Source organism: Leptinotarsa decemlineata, unplaced genomic scaffold, assembly GCF_025532065.1.
Source record: "Leptinotarsa decemlineata unplaced genomic scaffold, Ldec_3_MD MMD2_tig00000157_RagTag_RagTag, whole genome shotgun sequence".
Classification (NCBI taxonomy): Eukaryota; Metazoa; Arthropoda; class Insecta; order Coleoptera; family Chrysomelidae; genus Leptinotarsa; species Leptinotarsa decemlineata.
The window spans coordinates 1718874-1728489 of record NW_027412543.1 but is presented as its reverse complement, the minus strand read 5'-3'; the positions used below and the strand labels follow the sequence as shown (position 1 = coordinate 1728489).

Genomic DNA, 9616 nt, shown 5'->3' with positions numbered 1-9616 from the left:
TGACGTCGAAGGGTACAGGGTGCGTCGAAATATATTTAAGAAAAAACATGTCGGTTCAACAGAAGTCTAACATTTCAACATGCCAAAAGGGCACTACGTCTCGTATCTTTGTTAACCAAGTTAGCATCATCAGGAAAAAGAGGAGATCCAAAAGTATCGAGAGGTTAAGCGTTGTGGACTCAACGTGCGGGCAATGGAGGAGCCATCGTCCTTAGATATTCTAATAAGTCTGGTAACTCCTTTGATGTGGGTAAAATATGCCGCTTTTTTGCGAGCGGTCGTAAATTATGCGGCTACCAGCAGAAATACGTTATACGAGGGTCAGTCAGCAGCGCGAACAATATGTTTACTCGAAAGTGTGTCTACGAGGGTCAGGCGTCAAGTGTTGATCATATTCATTATATATTATTTATGTTTTTGTATGATCTTTCATTGAGATGATTATATAATATGAGATTCTAATAACAATAAATTGAGGAATATTTCGTTGTAATAACTGGCATGAATTATCTGATTTCTTAAATTATGGGCAGGTAAAAAGGTTGAGATACTTATAAAGGGACTCCACAATAAAGAGAAAATGAAGATGAATAATCTTTATTTACATATTACCTAATTAAATGGTGATTTGTTGTTTTCTTGAGTATACCCTAATAGTATAATTATAATCTATTCAGTATTTTGGCATATATATTTAGACACATTTCAAATATTTAGCTGGGGGTTGGTTGGAGTTAGGTCAAATAACTGAAACTACTACTATTTCGTTGCCGACGTTTCGAGTTTTATAAAGTCATCTTCAGGGCACTACAAAGTTACAGTAAATCAGATATAAATACACACAAGGTAAAAAATATTGAAATTTGCGACAAGAATCATTTCTGCGAATGAGAGGTCAATATTGAGTACATTAATTTGGTACAATTCAATTGACCTCCTCTGTCCTCTACATTACATTTTTACTGTCAATTGAATTGTACCAAATTTACTCAATCTTGACCTCTCATTCGCAGAAGTGATTCTAGTCGCAAATTTTAATAATTTTTCACCTGTATGTGTGTATTTATATCTGATTCACTGCAATTTTGTAGTGCCCTGAGGATGACTTTATAAAAGTCGAAACGTCGGCAACGATAATATTGGTTTTAGTTATTCGACCTAACCCCAACCATCCCCCAGCTAAATAAATCTAGTAAGGTCAAAAAACGACACCTAATATTTCAAATATTTACAAATTTTGCAAAACTTTGAGTTTCGGATGTTGTTTATTAAACATTGAGATCTTATTTGCCTGTTTGCAAATTTGATTGTGTAATAGATTCGAACTCTTGTAAACAGTGAAAGTAAATAGTCTTTGGGAAAATTGCTACATGGATGGGTGAATTCTACATTGGAAAATTCTTTTGAAAATATGTTTCCTACACCATCATGTAAGCAGTAATCATTAAAATTCGAAACAAAAATATTCTCTAATAGTATTAAATACTTCGAAAAATCATTGGGAGGGACTGTTAAGCCACCAAATATATTATTACTACCTTTGTAAGCTTTGAGCTCACAAAATGAAGTAGACTTATCTCTTTCGGATGATGAACAATATTCCAAACAAATATGACAAGAATGTTTAAAGAGACATCTAAGTAAAAAATATCCACCAACATAGACCAGTGCATTTCCCTCCTCTGATATCAAATTCCTATAATCGGTTAATTCTATTTTTATAATTGGAGAAATACTTTCGTAATTTTTTTCCTGAAAACTTTCAATATTTTTCAATGACTCCGATGTTATATTAAGCAAAATATCGCTACTGTCTTCCATACAATTGCTGCCTTCTGTCTCGTGAAAATATCCTATAGCAAAAAGTTTTTTAAATGCTCTGGTAAACTGAATTGCAGTTGGATTTCTAGCGTTTCCACAAGCATTTCTGATTTGACCAAAGTAATTCTTGAGACAATCCCGATTGAGATTACGCGTCAATAAAAATTTATAATTCTTAATTTTCATTATTTTCCATAAATTCAAAACGGGGGAGATAGTAAGCCTCCAACCAAAAATAAATTTCAGAGAATTCGTAACATTCTTTCCTCTTTTGTCTAAAACTTTCAAGTTTGAAAAAAGCGTGTCCATTTTCTTTAAAAATTCGAATTGCCCTGTAGTTCCCATAAAAGCGTGGCCAAAAAAGTGTGGCCAAATTGCTTGAATTGAATACATCAAACAACTTATTCATGTCTTCAACGAAGTTAGCAGTTACTTTGGCTTCTTCCGGTATTTTTCCAAAGTCTATATAAGTATGCATAGCAACGGCCACAGAGTGACTGAATACTTGAGAAGCCAATTCAACCTTCATTTTTTTGAAATTATTCGGATTAAGATGTTCGTCACTCAGCCTTGGCGCCAACCTATATTGTTTTGCCTTATCAAAGGTGTACATCATTTCTAAGTAAGATTTTGTCGTAACACCATCAACAAGACAAAAGTTATAGGAGAAAAAGTTATTCCTTGTTGACTTGAGTAAATGTGGAACATCGAATAAATAAAAAATATTGGACTCGTCCACGACAAAATAAGGTTTTTCAAAAGTTACTCTCAAACAATTTTTAACTAATTTATAAAAATTTGGGCCTTGATCGGAAGTGACTGCAAGAACATTCAGTTCAATGTCCCTAAGTTTGCGGATACTCTCGACAATTATTTCTTTCAAATCCTCAGCATTTACAGAATTTTTTGTAAAGAAATATGAAATAGGTTGTTTCCAATTATGAGAAATCCCTCTTACCATAGTCACTAATGCCGAGGTAGCTATGTTGGTAGATCTTTTGTTTTGTAAATCCTCAAAGCCTACGACGACGTCTCTTGACACATTATAAAATAAATTTGATTTGATTGACATTTCGTCAATGCATAAAATACAATCCTTACCTTTACCGGACATCAAAGGTACTCTTAATTCCAAAATTTTAAAAATGAATTCATTGAATCCTGGGGTAATTTTCCAATGTTCAGTCAGCTTTCTCAGAGTAGAGAGAGATGGCAATCTCATAACTTTAGATAATTTCTTGTATGCTTTTGGTCCTAATAAAAATAAGCTCAAAGCAAAATGCTTGACTTCTTTAGAGTACCTGGCTCCTTTGGGATTTTTGTCGAGTAATGTCAGTTGATTTTTCATCAACATAGTGACCTCCTGTGGGTACTGCTCGTCCAAAAATTGTTCAACATCTTCTCGTGTTACCGTTTTGCGCCTTTTCGAAGATTTGAGCTCGCTTTGCAGCTCCTTAATTCTTCTCCTGAGTCCTTGCTTTCTGGGACTGCTATCAGATAATTGGGAAGAAGTTTGACACGATACATCTATAAAGAAATTAGCACATATTAGAAGTGATTCAAGGAATAAATAGAAAGAATTTTAAGTTAGATTCAAGTACCAATTAGTGTATTTTTACTGAGGAATTAGGTCTTTTTGTGGAGAGAATGAAGTTTGAGGAACAATTTTTTGGTTTTCTTCTTCTCCCAAATCAAAAAAATAGATGGACTCTTTATTCCCTTTTGTTAATGATTCAAACGTCTTTGAATGATATACACGAACCTATCAACAGAGAGTGTTTGTAATTTTTTTTTGATTTTACTTCTTTCATGGAAGTTGTTTTTCTTTTTTTTTTGATTTGGAGAAGAAGAAAGCCAAAAAAATTGTATTTTTACCTTCCACGAATTCTTGAGATAACCCACTTTGGACTGATTTATTGGATTGTAGTACATAATCAGTTTCTTTGTTGGGAATTAATTCTAAAAAACATTTGTAATATGAATGAGTGATTATGTTCATCATCATAGAGCTTTGGCATTTACCTTGTTCAACTTCCTGACATGTATCTGTTTGTGTACACGCATCTAATTTTGAAGGAGCTAATACGCTGGAGGGACCTGGATTGTCATTGTTTTGATCATTACCTGAAAATAACTCATTCAAAAAAATATTCCATGCTTGTGAAGTGGAAAATTTCTTACCGTCCAATTTTGTTGGAAACTTTAAGGGCAGAGGAAGTGAAGGATTCATCGTCAAAATGTTTTCTACAAACTCGTATTCTAATGTAGGCTTGCTCAGGTGTTAAGTTAGCATATTTGTGGTCTCCAACAAAACCAAATGCTTTTTTCCACTGCTGACACCTGCGAAATATAGTTTGAACATTAGTTATAAATAGTATCTAAATCACATTACTACCGAAACATTTTTGACCTATAACTGACATTATGTATTTGATGAATTTATTACCTTGTTATCTTTGGGGAATCGAAAAAATAAAATATTTTCACGTAAACTATCACAAGAATCCACACTGCAAAAGGTACGGTGAGAAGTCGTCACAACAATAAAAAATGTTCAAATAACTACAAGAATAAAAGTTCCAATAAAATGTTTATTTTACGCACTAAGTATAACTGACCGGAACGATGCGAACTGTTCAATCAGAGACACTCTGTTAAACTGGCTCCCCCGTCAGACGGGCACTGACGACCGACCGGCCAGGCAAGGGACGCGCGAGGACGGAGGGTGATGATTTGGGTCGCTGCTGAGAGTGAGCGGACTTATTAGAATATCTATGGATGATGGGGGAGCGAAGTATTCGACAATGACATTTCAATATACGTTGTTTTGCATAGTTTCGAAGGAAAACGATGTTCCGTACGTCGTTGGTAAACAAAAATCAGTATTATAATGACATTTAGAGAATACAGACGTAAAGTAGAGGAATTTGAGAGACGTGTCCAACAAATGAGTAATGATATTCAATTATATGAGAAGAAGAAAATGGTTCTCAAGCAGTTGTATGATTTACACATTCAAGACAAAGTGGTCCAGCCTCAGAGTGTAGAATATGTATATGTAGAATATAATTTCTGTTCAATATGTAAACGTACCGAATGTGGGTGAAATTCTAAGGAAATTTGCGTGAAGGCTAGTGTAAACAATGGAAATCGATTAGTTCGACATCAGTCGATGAGGGTATTTGCGCAGGCGCAATACCAAAGAATACACCATTCAAATGTGAATTGAAAAAGATATTTCAAGATCTTCGTCATTTAAAAAAAACACTGTTGAATTTGTTCCAGAAAACGCAACAAGGCTAGAGAAAAATTTTTGATTAGAGTTGTACAACAATTATGAAATTGAATAAAAAAAATTAATATTTTTATTGAGTAAATGTTGTTTCATTTCAAGTTGATAGAAACATATAATATAGGTATGCAGCATTATCACTATCACTTATCGATAAAGCCAGACACGTGGCTCAAAGTGACGAAACAAAGGCCCTTTATTTGATTGCATAATATGTCATCACCTATTTTCCTATTCTTATCCAAGGTGGCATTGATCACTGTGAATGCTGAATCAGCACACAGAGATATGCAGTTCTCAAAGCGACGGAACAAAGGCTCTTCGTTCGATTTTGAAATATGTCATCACTTATATTCCTATAAATACCTCCTGCGGGGCGAAATGATGAGTTAGTTGTATCAGTGATACTAGTGACAAGTGCAACGATTTTATCTGAAAGTAAGTGTTTTTCATGTTCACTTTATGGATTTTCATTGCAAGATTTTTCATTCGTTTTTGACTTTTCCACAAAAAATTCATTCAAATGTAATTTGATTCAAAGGTCGTGAGAGTTGTTGTTGAATTATCATTAATTTTTCAAAGTTTTTCTCAGAACAATATACTTGAGTGTTTTTCTATACATAGTTTTTGAGGATTAACGTTTTTTTCAATTATTTTGTAATACAAAACGGTTCAGAGTTATTTACGTATTCCTCAAGACAACCCTGGACAACTATTTTTATCCTACATACATCAGAAGATAAGAAATAACAATTACTGATATTTCTCAATCTTCAATAATGAATAAAAGATAAGAACCGCTAATCTCTTACAGTAATTATTGTATCGTACAATTCGTTTTGATGTTAGAATCATCCAAGCTGAATAAGAAATTTTCTCTTATTTTATCCAGTTGCCTTTGACAATGCCATATCTTGTCTATATACACATTTATTATGTAGTAAACAGAAGCTCATTTTGTAACCAGCTTTCTAGTTGAATAAAACGCATAGTGAGTTACGAATAACTTTCATTCATGTTGTCGTTTATTGAGATAGTGTTCGTATAATTTGAAACATTGTTTTTTTATTTTTGGTTTCTCGCAGGTGGATTTCCTGAACTTCAAATTCAGTCGTGAAGAGGGAACCAATTAACAACAACAACAATTTGTTACCACACCGAGTGACGGAGAGGTATCACCCCCATTTAGAAGAAATTTGTATCAGGAAAATACGCTGGCGTTTTGTTTCATTTGAAATTGTACGAAATAAAGGTTAGTACTGCATTTTTTCTTTATTCAATATATGTATAGAGTTTGTGGTTGTATACTATATTTTTTGTTCGACTCAAAAAGTTTTTCATTCATAGATATGATCCGCATAAAGAAGTGTTTTCAATATTTTTTATATGTTTAGTACTTGCAAAATATGTGTTTTAAATTCGTTGTTTCGAATGACAGTTGATTTTTTTAATTTTAACTGTAGCTCGCTCATTTTTCACAATCACTCCATGAAACACATTACCCCCAATCTTGAATTTTATTTTTCTCTGGTGTATATTTGCATTGAAAATCATCAGTTTCCGAATGACATTGGAGTTCTCCTCGGAACAGAATTCACCTCAAGAAATCTGATTGGTTATCTCAATGACATAGACTTATTGAACAAAATTCAAATATGTGTACACATTTACTGTTTCAGTATTTATTATTTGAGAGTATTGTACCTACTGATCCGTCAAAGAAAGACAAGACAAGATTTAATTTTAACCGTACTGTCACGAAGTTTGAAACGTAATGAAATGAATTTTACACAAATGCAATGTTTCATATCGGTAGGTATTTAAGAGAAGGGTCAGATTGGTCTTTGGAGGGATAAACAAAGGTTTGGATTACCATAGGTAGGAGAGATCATAATGGCGGGTTATTCCCAAGATAAGGGATACAAGGAATAATTAAGTAATTATAAATGTACGGGTTGCTTGAGAAAAGATATTTGGGAATATTTAATTTTATGAGCATAAGTGGATTAGAAAGACCCGTTAATTTAAGATCAACTGGGAAACCCAGATTATGAATAATGAAAACTTAAATAACTTATACAAGATTAGTTAACAATACATCAAATAAAAATAATGCCATAATACATTCTGTTTTGTTGTACAAATTTTAGAGCTGGCAAATCTAGGCTAAATACTAAAAAATTAGGATTCACTTGAAAAACATAATAATTTCGATAGTAAAATTTTGAGACCGAACAAGCCGCCACCCTTGAACTGTCCAAGTTGAATAAAATGAAATAGAGCAGTTGATTGAAGGGTGGAGGGCAGAGTTTCTTAGTACAGCCTTTGTACTCACCACTTTTGGTTTTTAGAGTCACTACACGCACAATGCCGTCTTCTCCTGGATGGATTGCGGTGATTCTTTTCATGGACCAAACAAGTGGGGGTATATTGTCTTCATGGATCAGAACTATATCTTCAACTTGAATCCTGCTAGTTGATCAACAACGTTGATGCGAGCTAATAAGGTTATTTAGATATTTCTTATGCTAGCGATCCCAAAAGTGCTGCTTTAATTTCTGCGCATGTTGCCAGGCAGACAATCGGTTACATGGAGTGTTAGTGAAGTCAACCTCTGGACAGCTTGTCAATGGAGCACCAGTGGGAAAATGGTAGGCAGTCAAAGGCAAAAGGTCATTTGGATCCGAGGATGAAGGAGATAAAGGACGAGAGTTCAATAGTGTTGCGATCTCAATTATATATGTTTCTAATTGTTTATATGTAAGCAACGTATGTATGTGAATGTTTTTCAAATAATATGACTGCAGCTTACCAAAGTCCTTCAAAATGTGGAGCTCGGGGTGATATGAAATAGCAAGTGATTCTTTCATTATCAAAATGTTGTTTTATAGCGGTTTGACAATTAGCTGAATTGAATAAGGCTTGCAGCTCATGGTCAGCGCCGACAAAGTTAGTCCCGTTGTCAGAAAATAATTCAAGTGACTTTCCTCTCATAGAAAAAAAGCGCTCAATACTAGTTGAGAAAGCTTCCGTAGTAAGATCGGAAACAAGATCTAAATGGATAACTTTAGTGACCATGCAAGTATAAACTGCAACGTAGACCTTGAATTTATTCAGATTACGGAATCGCTTTTCTTTGATGTATAATGGGCCACAGTAGTCGACACCCGTTTTCAAAAGAAGTCGCGAAGGCACAACGCGGTAATCAGGTAGAGGACCTGGCTCATGATCAGCTAGACGAGGTTTAGCACGAAAATAGGGAAGGCAACCGTGAATAACCTTTCTTACGCCATTTCGCCCGTCAAGCGGCCAATAATTTTGGCGAACTGAATACAAGGTTGTCTGAACCCCAGTATGCATGAGTCGCATATGTCCCTCGCGGATGATAAGCCGAGTGATATGGTGATTAGCAGGCAAAACTATGAAGTGAAACTGATCTAAAGGTGAGAAGGACCGATGAAGTCTACCGCTTACACTCAATATTCCTTGATCATCCAAATATGGACTTGAAGGGATTAATTTGCTAAAGTTCGGTAGAGATTCATTTTTCTTCAGGCAATTGATTTCTTTCAGAAAGAGTGACGATTGTGTGAGTCGCATAATGACGTTGTGAGCTGCAGAAATCTCTGATGGACTCAAAGCTCCTGAGTATTTGAGGGTTTTATGTTTTGTATTGTGTACAAAACGCAATAGATAAGCAACCACACATTTAAGTTCACGAAAAGAACTGAAACATTCTACTAATGGAAACCCTTTCAATGAAACGTAACAAGTAACGGGATTATTTGCTACGGCTTTAAATTCAGGGATAGTAATTTCAGATAATGCGCCATTTTGGCCATATATAGATTTTGAGAGTTCCACAAAAGGTTGCACTTCCTGAGGATTCTACTGGGTCACAACCACTTTTCCAGAATGAGCGACGCCATTTCCTTGAAAACGTTATTCGTGATTTTTTTGGTTAACGGACCCTTCGATTAAGGAGGTATGAAAATTCATGTCGATCCTTTCATTTGCATATGAGATTCACCTTTTAGTGATTCGAACTTTTGAATGAATTTTCATTATGGAAATTGTTTTTTCAGGGTTTTAGTATTGGAGACTTTTTAGAATAGTGTTTCTGCAGAAGAGCTTCTACAGAATTTGTTTGGAATCATTGAAGAGGGAAGAACAAGGACTTCTATCTCTGATTGCCTCACGAAATATATTTTCAGTCAATTCACCAAATGATGGAATTTTCATTCATCAAGTTCGATGAATGTGATTATCCATATCCCCATGATAGTCAAAGTCCATTTTGAAATTAGAAAAGTACGTGCTCCAAGTCTGTCCCGTTTCTGGTCGAAGAAAACTGCAGCTACAGCTCGATGATAAACTAACAGGCAAATATTATACTTACACTTGACTAATTTTTCCGAAAATAATTACTTTTTGCATTAGAAATACTGTTTTATTAACATGATACAATTATTGAATTTTGAGTTGATCCATTCATAATGTGAA

At 34.5% G+C, this 9616-nt stretch overlaps 1 long non-coding RNA gene across 1 annotated transcript; it reads left to right on the top strand.

Annotated features, from left to right (window-relative positions):
• Positions 1-5943: 5943 nt before the first annotated feature.
• LOC141481323 (uncharacterized) lies at positions 5944-8246 on the top strand. The gene is made up of 3 exons (XR_012464892.1): positions 5944-6104; positions 6199-6365; positions 7465-8246. It is a non-coding gene; the product is annotated as an uncharacterized lncRNA (long non-coding RNA).
• Positions 8247-9616: the final 1370 nt, after the last annotated feature.